This window comes from Nicotiana tabacum, chromosome 10 (genome assembly GCF_000715075.1).
Source record: "Nicotiana tabacum cultivar K326 chromosome 10, ASM71507v2, whole genome shotgun sequence".
Classification (NCBI taxonomy): Eukaryota; Viridiplantae; Streptophyta; class Magnoliopsida; order Solanales; family Solanaceae; genus Nicotiana; species Nicotiana tabacum.
This window is the reverse complement of record NC_134089.1, coordinates 10,562,060-10,574,808: the sequence shown is the minus strand read 5'-3', so window position 1 is coordinate 10,574,808 and position 12,749 is coordinate 10,562,060.

Below are 12,749 nucleotides of genomic sequence, written 5' to 3'. Positions count from 1 at the left end.
TTAGATCATAGCGTCGGTCATATCATTATTGGGGCATTCCTTCACCATCGTTCTATACCACTTCCAAATCTCATGCAAATGTTTCGTGGGCTCTTACTTGAAAGCCAATATCTCATCTCGAAGTGCCGCCATATGCACGGGTGAAAAGAATTTAGAAATGAATTTATCCACCAACTCATCCCAAGTTGTGATGGAATGGTTGGGGAGTCTCTCGAGCCAATCTAATGTTTCTCCCGAAGTGAGAATGGGAAAAGTCTCAACCTAAGATCATCCTCGGACACATTCGTCTGTTTGCTCCCTCAGCATGTATCCACAAACCCCTTGAGATATTTGTAGGCATTTTGATCTGTAGCGCCCGTGAAGTACCCACGCTACTCAAGTAAGGTCAACATTATATTGGTTATCTGAAAGTTGCCCATCCGGATTCTGGGTGGGACAATAGCACTTGCATAACCCTAGTTCGGAAGTACTATGGGAGCTACTCTTGGAGGTGACAGAGTAGGGTCTGGAATATTGTCATTTGGATTAGCATTGGCATTGTGGCCTCTACGTTGTCCTTGAGGTACAAGAGGCACCTCATTTTGCTCAACATCATCTACCTTCTCTCCCGCAATCACGTTTCCAAGAGGGTCATTAGCGTTGTTTAAAGCCATATTGATACCTGAATAGTGACACAAACAAGGAAGTAACAAAGAAGGAAAGAAGAACAATACACAAAACTAACTAAATAGATAGCCAAAACCGTTAGCTCTCCGGCAACAGCGCCAAAAAGTGATCGCATCCTACTCCGCACCACTAAAAATAGCAACAGAGGGTCGCAATAGCTTTTACTCGATTTTGGGTCGGGATTGATTTCCAGAGAGAGCTAGAAAGGGAGTTGAGTATCTATTTAGGTTGGGATTGCATATTCGTTCCAAATTGCACTTCTATTAATTTTTGGGTTTTCTTTTATAATTCTACTATTATCAAACTACAAATTATAATTGCAACTAGATTAAGCTAAGAGTAAAATGCTACAAGTTGTTCAAATACTGTAAAAGGCACGAGGGCAGTGACTTTCACCTAGGTGGCCAATTGACGGGTAATTGCATCTAAGACACGATTGACATGATTGGGGAATATGTTATAACTGTTGTTCGATATTACCCACTCTCACACCTCTTGGCAGAAAGAATGATTTTGCCCAATTGACTTTCTAAAGACCAATTGGGTATGCATATTTGCTCAAGCAACTAGGGTTCAAGTCGGGTATTACTCTCTCGAGGTTTAACCCTTTAATTGGGACTATCAATTCTCTTGAGTCCATCCCAATTCCTTGTTGGATCAATTTCGGAGACTTAGGCTCTCTTTCTCAAGAAGAGCCCAAGTCAACTTAGCACAAACTAGTGTTTGCAACCACTAATTCAGTAATTAAACCATGAAATTGACCCAAATAGCAAACACCCATAGTCAATCTAGCCCTAAATTGCAACCCCCATCAATTACCCACACTAGGGTTAAGCCATAACCCTAGCTAAAGGGTCTAGCTACTCATACTTGAAGAGAAAAATAGAGAAATAGATGAAGATGAACACATATTAATTAATTGCTAAGCTAAACACAAAGATTCAATAATAAAAAGTAAGTAAAAATGCCAAAAATGGCTACAAGATACGGTCCCACAAGTGCAACAGCTATTATAAAATGTTTGATACCCTAAAAATGGAAAAAAAAATTATTTATACTAAGCTGGAAAAACTGGATAAAAATGCTCCTCCGGGGTCAGTGCGGACCACATAAAATGGTGTGCGGCCGCACTAGCCTCTTAAACTTGAAAACTTGGCTCTCTGAACTCAGGCTCCGCGGACCGCACAGAATGGACCGCGGCCGCAGAGGCTTCTAGTGCGGTCCGCACAAACTGGACCGTGGACCGCACAGGCTTGAAAGCTCCAACTTCACCCTCTTTGAACCTTGGCTCTGCGGACCGCATAGAATGGTAGTGCGGCTGCATTGCCTTCAGTGCGGACCGCACAAAACCTTCTGCGGCCGCACTGCCTTAATGCCTGAAGTACCAGCTCTCTGAATCTCCCTAGTGCGGTCCGCACAAAGTGTAGTGCGGCCGCGCTAGGCCTATTTTTCCTGAGTTTGTCTTATATTTGGTACTTGTGAAAGTTTCACTCCTTTTGAGCTGATCCTTGATATCTTGTCACTTTATTGATCAAACCTGCAATCAAGCACAACTTATGAGCCTTTTGGGACTATTTTTTATGAAGTTATAATCAAAGCGTAAGTAAGAAAGAGTATAAAATGCGTCAAAATCCCTAGTTATCATTGGCCCCCGACTCTATGTCTCTAGCGATCCCATAGCTTGTGTAGTGAGAAATTGCATAACAAGTCCAAGTCCCGAGCCATTGGTCTAGAATTTACCTTGAATGTTTGTCGAGATGAAATCCTAACTGTAACTTGACTTGAGACATGATTATAGGCTCTCCTTGATCCAAATGATAGATTGAACACTTCCATAGCCTACCAATGATAAAATCCCTAGTCAACTCTTTTTAGCCTTAGACCTTTTTCCTTCAAGAACAATGATACAAGCCTTTACCCGTTCTAAAAGATACCCTCTCTTGGCACACGATCTTTCCTTAGCACATGGCAAAAGTATAAATTTGGGGGGAGAGACGAGGATTGCAACAAAGTGGTAAAAAGGTACAAAAATGAAGAAAAGGAAAGGCATTGAAAAAGAAAGAAAAGCAAAAAGACCAAAAGAATGTTCAATGTGTAAGAGAATAAAAGAGATTCAAGAAAAGCAAAGAATGAAAGGTGTGGAAAGTTGAGAAAGGAGAAAAGATTTGAAATGAACAAGAAAGAGTAATCGTGTGTCTCTCTAACCCCTTAGAAAGAAGTGAAATGACTTAAAAAGTCAAGTGAATGTGTGCCAAAATAAAACAAAAGAAGTACTTAAGGGAAGATCGAAGCTACTTAGACCAAACATTTCCTACCCTGAACCATAAGCCTTCACTATGTCTCCACAAAAGCCATATATGATCTTGAGTTGAATGAAACTTACATTAGTGGTGACTCACATAAGGGACAAGCATATGGTACTTAGAACCGGACTTGTGACTTTTCCTTGAGAGAGATGAGTGAATTTCGATTAACCTCGTTCTGAGTGCCACTATCTTAAAGGTGAGGTTGGCTTAGGGAGAGTTGAGGATGTATGAGTTTGGGTTCCACAATGACCGAACTAATAGAAAGAGTTTCTTTGATGTGTTGAGTCAACTCTTGATGCTCTTGTGTCGCACTTAATCCATGGTGTTTAAAAGGGTAAATGTTGTTAATGATTCATTTGTATTGAAGGCAATTGCTACTCCCAATTGATGCTAGATGAGGTCACTTTAGAACAGCTGAATTTTCTTGGATGTTCTCTTAAGGGATGGGTCTTATTTTGTTTTCTTGAGGACAAGCAAAAGTTTAAGTCTGGGGGAGTTGATAACTAGGGAATATGATGCACTTTAAACTCCTTCTTGCTTAAGTTTTGATTAGAAATGTGTACAAAATAGTCCCAACAGCTCACAAGTTGTGCTTGATTGCAAGTTTGGTCAACAAGGTGACAAGATGTCAAAAACCAGCTCAAAAAGGAGTGAAACTTGCACAAGTACCAAAACAAGGCAAAGCTCAGTCAAACAGGGCCAGTGCGGCGGCACACCATTCTGTGTGGTCCGCACAAGTGAAGTTCAGAGAGTGTGCATCTTAGGCTAAAAGGCAATGCGGCCACAAAGGATTTTCTGCGGTCTGCATTGGATTCGCTGTTGCCGCACTCGATTTAGTGCGGTGCGCAGAACCAAGGTTCAAAGAGTTGCCAATTTGAAGATTGAAACCCAATGCAGTCCGCGCTCCATTTCATGCGGACCGCACTAAAAGCCACCACGATCGCACTCGATTTTGTGCGGTCCGCATTGCCTAAGTTCAGAGAGCTAATTATTCAAGTTCAGAGCCTTAGTGCGACCGCACTCATTTTTGTGCGGTCCACACTAGCCCCATAGGGGTATTTTTGTTCAGATTATTTAGCTTAGTATAAATAGCTTCTTTTTCCATTTTTAGGTCATCAGATAGTTTGTACTCAGAGCTGTGCTCGTGACTTCATTTATTTTGCCTATTTTGAGTAATTTTAGTTTTATTTCAACATTGAATATTCAAGTTTAATTTAGAAATTAATTAATATGAGTTTTTCTTCATCTATTTCTTTATTTTCTTCTCTAATTATGAGTATCTAGACCCATAAGCTAGGATTGTGGCTCAACCCTAGGGTGGGTAATTGATGGGTCTTGTGTTTTAGGGCTTGATTGATTATGGGTGTTTGATATTTGGACTAATTTCATGTTTAATTGCTGAATTAGTGGTTGCAAACACTAGTTTGTGTTTAGTTGACTTTGGCTCTTCTTGAGAAAGAGAGTCTAAGTCTCTGAAATTGGTCCAACAAGTAATTGAGGCATACTCAAGAGATTAATAGCCCCAATTAAAGGGTTAAACCTAGAAATAGTAATACCCGACTTGAACCTTGATTGCTTGTGATAATTTGCATACCCAATTGGTCTTGAGAAAGTCAATTCGGGCAAAACCACTCGAACTACCGAGAGGTATAGAGTGAGTAGAATCGGGCAATGGTTATATCATACTCCCCAAGTGTTACAATCATGCCTTAGACTCAAGTATCCGTCAATTGACCGCCTAGGCGAAAGTCACTAACTTAGTGCCTTTTAATCATTTGAACAACTCGCAATAGTTTAACCTTAGCTTATTTTAGTTTAATTGAGCATTGTAGTTTTATAAAATTAGAATAATAATCAAAACCAAAAATGTGTAGAAGTGCAATTTGGAGCAATTACGCATCTCTCATTTAGATAGACACCCGACTCGAATATCTAGCTCCCTATGGAAATCGATCCCGACCTTAATTGGGTAAAAGCTGCTTCGACCTCTCTCGCTACTCAATAGTAGTGCAGGGTTGGCCTCGATCAGTGGTATTAAAAGGTTTGTCGAAACTTGTATATGTTTAAGAGCTGGGATTTGAATGGAATGATGATGGGACTTTTGGTATTCCCGCATCCATAATAATTCTACATTTAACAATCAGCGGGGTTATGTAAATAATTTTAGTATACTCGTAGTGCTTAAGATAATCATAACACTCGTGTGGGACAGTCATCTTTTAATACACCACTGGTATGGGATTCCTACAATGGTTATCCTAGTTATCCGGTACATATTCAATATGAGAAGTTTGATCGCAGATTGGTTGTTATGAATATGGTGATAGTAGGAACATCATGAGAAATTGTCCCAGACTTGGGAGATTATATGAAGATAGCTATGTCTATCATTATGTGTTGGTCTCTAAAAATAGTTGTTAGGCTAAAAGTGACTTTTGTTAATCATTTCGGTGAGTTTGATGTAATTTCCAAATAATTGATTTCAGTTATGAATTATATGCCCTACCGGTATGAGGGATCATTGTATGTTGTGATTTTATTTAACAGAAATTATTTGAAAGAAGGAAGATAGGAAATGGAAAATTTTAGTTGGCACAATGTGCAAAATACTTGTGATTCAGAGTAGAGGACGAGATCCTCACATTTTTATATGATATGAAATATTTAAACCGGGCTACAAGCTGCGGTAGATGTTATATAAGGACGAGGTCCTTGTGGTGAAAATTTTATGTGTTTAAATTCTCCCTTGTTAAATTAAAAAAAAATGTGCTATAGTACTTATAGGGAGTCATGCCTATGATGCTTATTTGAAAATTCTTGTATGAATATCTCTGTGCATAATTTGCCAAATTGTATTGTAATTATTGAATTTTAGCCTATGAGGTGAGTGCCCAGGTGGCGTTAAATATGAGTCGTTAATTTGCGTAAGTAATTATGAGGTCCTCATACCTAGTTGTTAGTAAAGTGGAGGTTTGAAACGAGATTTTGCTTGCCTGAGGTTAATTGGCAATTTTATAATCGATTATGTACAACTATTAAAACCAAAGATGTGGTTAAGGTCATACATATGATGTGTTTCATGTCCAGATATCTTTATGATAATGTCACACTTGTAACGCGAAGATTAGTGTTATTGATATATACATTGTAGTGATTTGCTGAGTTGTGGATGTGTTGTTAGGAGTTATTTTGGTGTTACTCTGACAGGTGGATAGGCCCAATTACAGGGGAGACTTTGCCGAAATTTCTGAAAAATTTGGGATTTAGAAAAATTTAGGACATTGAGATGTGCAAAGAAAGAGATAAGTTACATTATGTGTTTGAGAACGGACTCCACTTCTTATTTGCGGAAGAATGACCCTAAGTGGGGGAGAATGTAGCACCCCAGATTTGATGGGTGCAAAGGCACGAGTTGTTATAGCCAGTCGAGACTAATATTGTGTATTGATGTGATAAATCGGACCTTTATGGAAATGATTGGAGTGTAAGAAATTTGGTCTTAAAGTTTACAAATATGGATAAAGGAAATAATCCCAATTGAAATGGTTTTGTCGGACTTATGTCAAATGCGGTAATGTCGAATTTGGTAACCCAAGAATAATTTTGGTACGTTCGGAGATGAACATATGTTTTAAGAGGAAGAGAATGTAACGACCCGACCAGTCATTTTGAATAAATACACCCTCGTTTCCCCATTTACTGCTAAATTCATGCTTCACGGTTCTTATGTAACTTGCCAGGGAAATTGGTTCAGGTTCAGAATAGATTTTTGATATCCAATAGCTCCGTATGGTGATTTTGGACTCAGGGGCGAAAAATTATTTGGAACTTTGCAGTTTAATTAGGCTTGAAATGGTGAAAACGAGAAGTCGAAGTTTGGAAGTTTGACCGAGGGGTTGACTTTTTTATATCGAGATCAAAATCTGACTCAAGAAGTTGGAATATCTCCATTATGCTATTTATGACTTGTGTGCAAACATTTGGGGTCAATTGGACTTGATTTGATAGGTTTCGGTGTTGTTTGTGGAATTTGAAAGTTTCTAATTCCTTAGGCTTGAACACGAGGTGGATTTGGTGTTTTGGTGTTGTTTTGAGTAATTCGAAGGCTCGACTAAATTTTGATGATGTTATAGAATGTGTTGGTAAATTTGGTTGAGGTCCCAGGGGCCTCGGATGAGTTTCAGGGAGAATTTTGAGCGACTTTGGGCATTTCGGTACTTTGAGATGGTTCTGGAACTTTTGGGAGTGCGGATCGCGGACCTCAGTATAGACCGCACAAAATGTTGTGCGGCCGCACATCAAAATGTTCTGCAGGATCGCTGGTCCTACTTCCGAAGCTTATATTTTTTGATCTACAAGGAATTTTGAGATTATTCAAAAACGAAAGTTCTCGATCTTTGAATCATAGTTTTATTAATTGGAATTATTTTCTCTTGCATTTTTAAATGTATTCGAGTCGTTTTTTGCTAGATTAAGTCGAGCATTGATGAATTGGTAAAGAAAAAGCTAAATTGAGTATTGAATCGGACGAATTGAGGTAAGTATCTTTCCTAACCTTGTGTGGGGGACTTCCCCTTAGGTTTTTGAGTCTTCTATGCTATTTGTAGTTCGTGCACGCAAGGTGAAGAGTGTGAGCTCGGACTTATTTGTGGGAAATTTGCTTTTAAGGTTCTTAGGTCCTTATGTCCATTATGTGGGAAATATTTCGTTATGATTGAGTTTCCTAATTGCTTAATTTACCTCTATATGCTCCATATGATATTGTTAGCTTCCCTCTAACTCCTACTTCTTACTTTCCCTTATTTGCCTTAGTTGAATCGACTGTTCTTCTTATCGTTTTGTTATCTCTAAATTGTAAATTCCTCTATGACTCTGTGTATATAAGATATAAGCCCAAATTATTGTTGTTGCGGGTGTGCGTATCACGTTCCTATTGTGTCTCGTTGTTTTGTTGAGGTTATTACACTTCTTGGTTTCTCCGTGATTCTCTTATTGCCGTATATTCATACTATTGGTGGTGGAATTCTTTGTGATTGGGTTGTTGTTATCTTTGAGTAATCCTCGTATTGCTATTGTGTGTTTACTTTGGGACGACAGGACGATATCCCGGGAGATCCCCCTGCATGTTTACTTTGGGACTACGAGACGATATCCCAGGATATCCCCCTTCACTTATATTGAAGATACTAAGAGATCCTCGGGATACCAAGAGATCTCTAGCACTTATATTGAGGATACCAAGAGATCCTTGGGATACCAAGAGATCCCTAGCACTTATATTGAGGATACTAAGAGATCATCGGGATACCAAGAGATCCCTAGCATTTATATTGAGGATACCAAGAGATCCCCAGCACTTATATTGAGGATACCAAGAGATCCCCAGCTCATACCAAGAGATCCCCAACACTTATATTGAGGATACTAAGAGATCCTCGGGATACCAAGAGATCCCTACCACATATATTGAGGATACCAAGAGATCCCCAGCACATATATTGAGGATACCAAGAGATCCTCGGGATACCAAGAGATACATAGCTCATATACGGAGGATACTGAGAGATCCCTGAGTATTTACATTTGGGACTACTGGACGGTATCCTGGGAGATCCCGGTTGTTATCTCTGCATTGAGCTATACTCCATCTGCGATTATTTTATCTCCGTTGTATTTGTTGTTATCAATTCAAGTGTTTTAACTGTTTAGATTCCTTTAATGCTGTGATCCTTTGTGTTGGAATCCATAATATTTACAATACCTCGCCGTATTTATATATATATATATATATATCTATATATATATATATATATTTCAATACTTCAAATTTCAATAATTGTTACATTTTTAACTCAACTAGTTTCTCAATCAAATTTCGTTAAACCGTTGAGGTTGTACTTTACTTAAGAAGGAGTTTCTACTAAGTTAATTTATCAAATCCCATGTTAAAGGTAATAAATCTTTCGATGTTGTATAGTAATTGAAAATGGTACCTTCTTTATTCAAATGATTTTTAATAATAACTCCATCTTCTCTTGTTGAGTTCCTAGTTGGTTTAGAAAACGTACTTTAATTTTGTTATGTATATGAGACTCCTTGAACATCTTAATTGCATTGGTTATGGACCCTATGTACTGAGTAACATGAGAACGTCGTTGCGCAAAGTGAGATAGAAATATGTGGGCACGAGGTGTCGGGTGTGCTAAAGGTTTGGTAGTTGAGGTTATGATATGAGACATCGAGTTTGAGATGGCTGAAATTGTGCATCCGAAATTATATGATTTATTGAGTTGACATCGCCTTTTTTATTTGAGTACCTTTTACTTATCTATGTCCCAACTATGTTGGTGTTAACTTATATGGTTATCTTCGTTTCCATCAGTGTTTTCCTTTATCGTTTCTACTGTTTATGGTTGAGTTTAATCCCTACTGCGGATATTACCTTGTTATCGTATCTCGATAGTTTATCATTTTATTCTGCTCAGTTTATTTGACCAGTAGGTGCCTTGACTGTTCCTTGTCACTACCCTACCTAGGTTAGTCTTTATACTTACTGGGCACCACTGTGGTGTGCTCATACTACACTTCTGTATATTTTTATGTATAGATCCAGGTATTTGATTGGTGGCGGCTGTGCGAGTCATTGCGGTGGAGACTCAAGGTAAACCTACTACAGCGTTCGTAGGCCTCGGAGTCACCTTCAATTGTACTTATTTCCATTTGTTCCCTTTGTTTCGGAATAGTGATGTATTTATTTTGTATAACTACTCTTAGAAAGGCTTGTGACTTGTACTACCGGTTTTGGGAATTGTAAATTATTAAGAGTTATTGAATTTAAAGTTGGAAAATATCAATGTTATTTCAGTTAATGTTAGGCTTACCCAGTTTAGAGACTAGGTGCCATCACGACTCCTTCGGAGGGATTTTTGGGTCGTGACAAGTTGGTATCAAAGCCCTAGGTTCATAGGTGCTACAAGTCATAAGCGAGTTCAGTAGAGTCTTGCGGATCGGTACGGAGACGTCTGTACTTATCTTCGAGAGGCTACAGAACTGTTAGGAAATTTCCACTTCTTTTGTTCCTTATCGTGCGACATTCATTCAGCTTGAAGCATATATCTTATGTTCTTTTGCATCTACTTGTGTATGAAATTATGCACTCAGTATCAACTATACGCCAATGGGTTATGATACTACCAAAGGGTTATAAGGGAGCCAGGGTTACTCAACCATTCTTACCACGTGTTGTCCAGGTTGAGGATGTGGAAGTATTGAGAGATCCTTTAGTTGTGCATATCAGGGTGCAGCAAGTTCCGACATCTGGTTGATAAGTACAATCTTAAAAAGGTTTACTTAGTTGCCAAATCGTCATAATCATGGTAGGGTCACGAGGTGGATGTAGATCTGAAGATAGTTGGTGGTATTAGATACTATGTGGTTCATATGAGATTTCTATTTAGCGAAGGGTACAACTAGCAACCAAGACACTAGAGGAAGTGAGTTTAACTGTCATGAGGATGACATCCGCCAAGCAAATGGCTTGAGGTGTCTTATGATTGGTGTCGTACGAGCGGTGAAGGTTAGTATTGTGGATTGTCGGAAATGTGTCCTATGTTCCCACACCAACTGAGTGGAGTCCATTATCGACGATCAGATTGTGGGATCATGTATTATATTAATTTTGGCTTGAGCTGTATATATGTGGTAATAAAGTTTTGTCGAAACTTGTATATGATTAAGAGCTGGGATTTGAATGGGATGATGATGGGACTTTTGGTATTCCCACGTCCTTAATAATTCTACATTTCATAATCAACGGGGTTATAGAAATAATTCATTATACTCGTAGTGCTTAAGTTAATCATAACACTCACGTGGGATAGTCATCTTTTAATACACCACTGGTATGGGATTCCTACAATGGTTATCCTAGTTATCTGGCACAGATTCAGTATGAGCAGTTTGACCACATATTGGTGGTTATGAATATGGTGATACTAGGAACATCATGAGAAGTTGTCCCAGACTTGGGAGATTATATGGAGATAGCTATGTCTATCATTATGTGTTGGTCACTAAAAATAGTTGTGAGGCTAAAAGTAACTTTTGTTAATCATTTCGGTGAGTTTGATGTAATTTCCAAATAATTGATTTCAGTTGTGAATTATATGCCCTATCGGTATGAGTGATCATTGTATGTTGTGATTTTATTTAACAGAAATTATTTGAAAGAAGGAAGATAGGAAATGGAAAATTTTAGTTGGCACAATGTGCAAAATACTTGTGATTTAGAGTTGAGGACGAGATCTCACATTTTTATATGATATGAAATATATAAACCGGGCTACAAGCTGCGGTGGATGTTATATAAGGGCGAGGTCCTTTGTGGTGAAAATTTTATGTGTTTAAATTCTCCCTTGTGAAATTAAAAAAAATTGTATTATAGTACTTATAGGGAGTCATGCTTATGAGGCTTATTTGAAAATTATTGTATGAATATCTATTGACAGCCAATTTTTTCCCTATATTTTTTTAAAATACCTTTCAAAATAGCATGTATAAGCATATATGAGTATTTTCCAAGACTACATTATTTTTTCTTAATTTTTCAAAGATTTTTAAATAAATTTATTGCCCTGTTTTACCAAGAAAACCCAATAATTATTCCCAAAATTATCATTTTTGATGATTCATTTATTGGGGTCTCATGTTTATATTACAATATAGCTAAGATATTTTTTACACATTTTTACAAAATTTTTTGGTATTTTTTAAGGATAGAATTTCATAATTACAATATTAGCCTTTTTAGGTTTAAATTCGTTTCATATGCATAAAATGAGATTTTATATTTTTTAATTGATAATTATGTATTATAAATTATTTTGATGCTTTCAATTTATTTCCACAAAATAATTTACTATTGTTCATAATTTTAAAGGGAAAAATTGGCTATTTAAGTAATAGCCCAATTCGTTTCAATTTTAGCCTAAAATCTGAATCCCAAATTGGACCCCAATTTCAGATTACCCGACCCAGGACCCAATTCCCCCTACCCGACCCGGAACCTTGTTAAATCCTGGCCGTTGATCAAAAAGATTAACGGCCCTCATCCGTCCTTACCCTTTTTAACCTAACGACCCCCCAATACCCCTCTCATTCCTCACTCGTCTCTATATCTCTACCTCTGGTTCTCTCTAGAACCTTCCCCCTCTCTTCCTCTCCGATGAGTTCTGTTCACCTTCTCCGGCCACTTTCTGACATGAATTCATGGTGGTTTCACCACCACAAAGCCACCTATGGCTCCTCGCGTTGGGTTACTGAAGCTGCGTGACTCGACCACGAAGAGTTGGGTTCATACCTTTGTCGACTCAAGTTCACGGCCATCTACAGCCCTGTTCCGGTAAGCTATGTCTATTTCGAAGCCTGGTCTCGACTCCTCTTACTTAGATCCAAGCCTTTCTCATTGTTTGGGTTCCTCTGAAAACCCTAGTTTTGAGGTTTTTCGGATCTCTTTAGATCTGTTCCAGATTTATGCTTTCCCTAAGTTTTTAAACGAGTTTCTGGATTTTCTTTCAAAATTATACTTTCGAAACCATCTCTTTTTTCGATCTAAGGTTTTTCTGAATTATTTAGATATTTTCTCGAATTTTCTCTTTCTTTTGCGTGTTTCTTCTACTGTATTTTCCTCTACTGTGTTCTTGTGTTTTTCTTCTACTGTATTTTCCCCTACTGTGTTCTTGAGTGTTTCTTACTAATCTCATTATACTACGTTCTAGT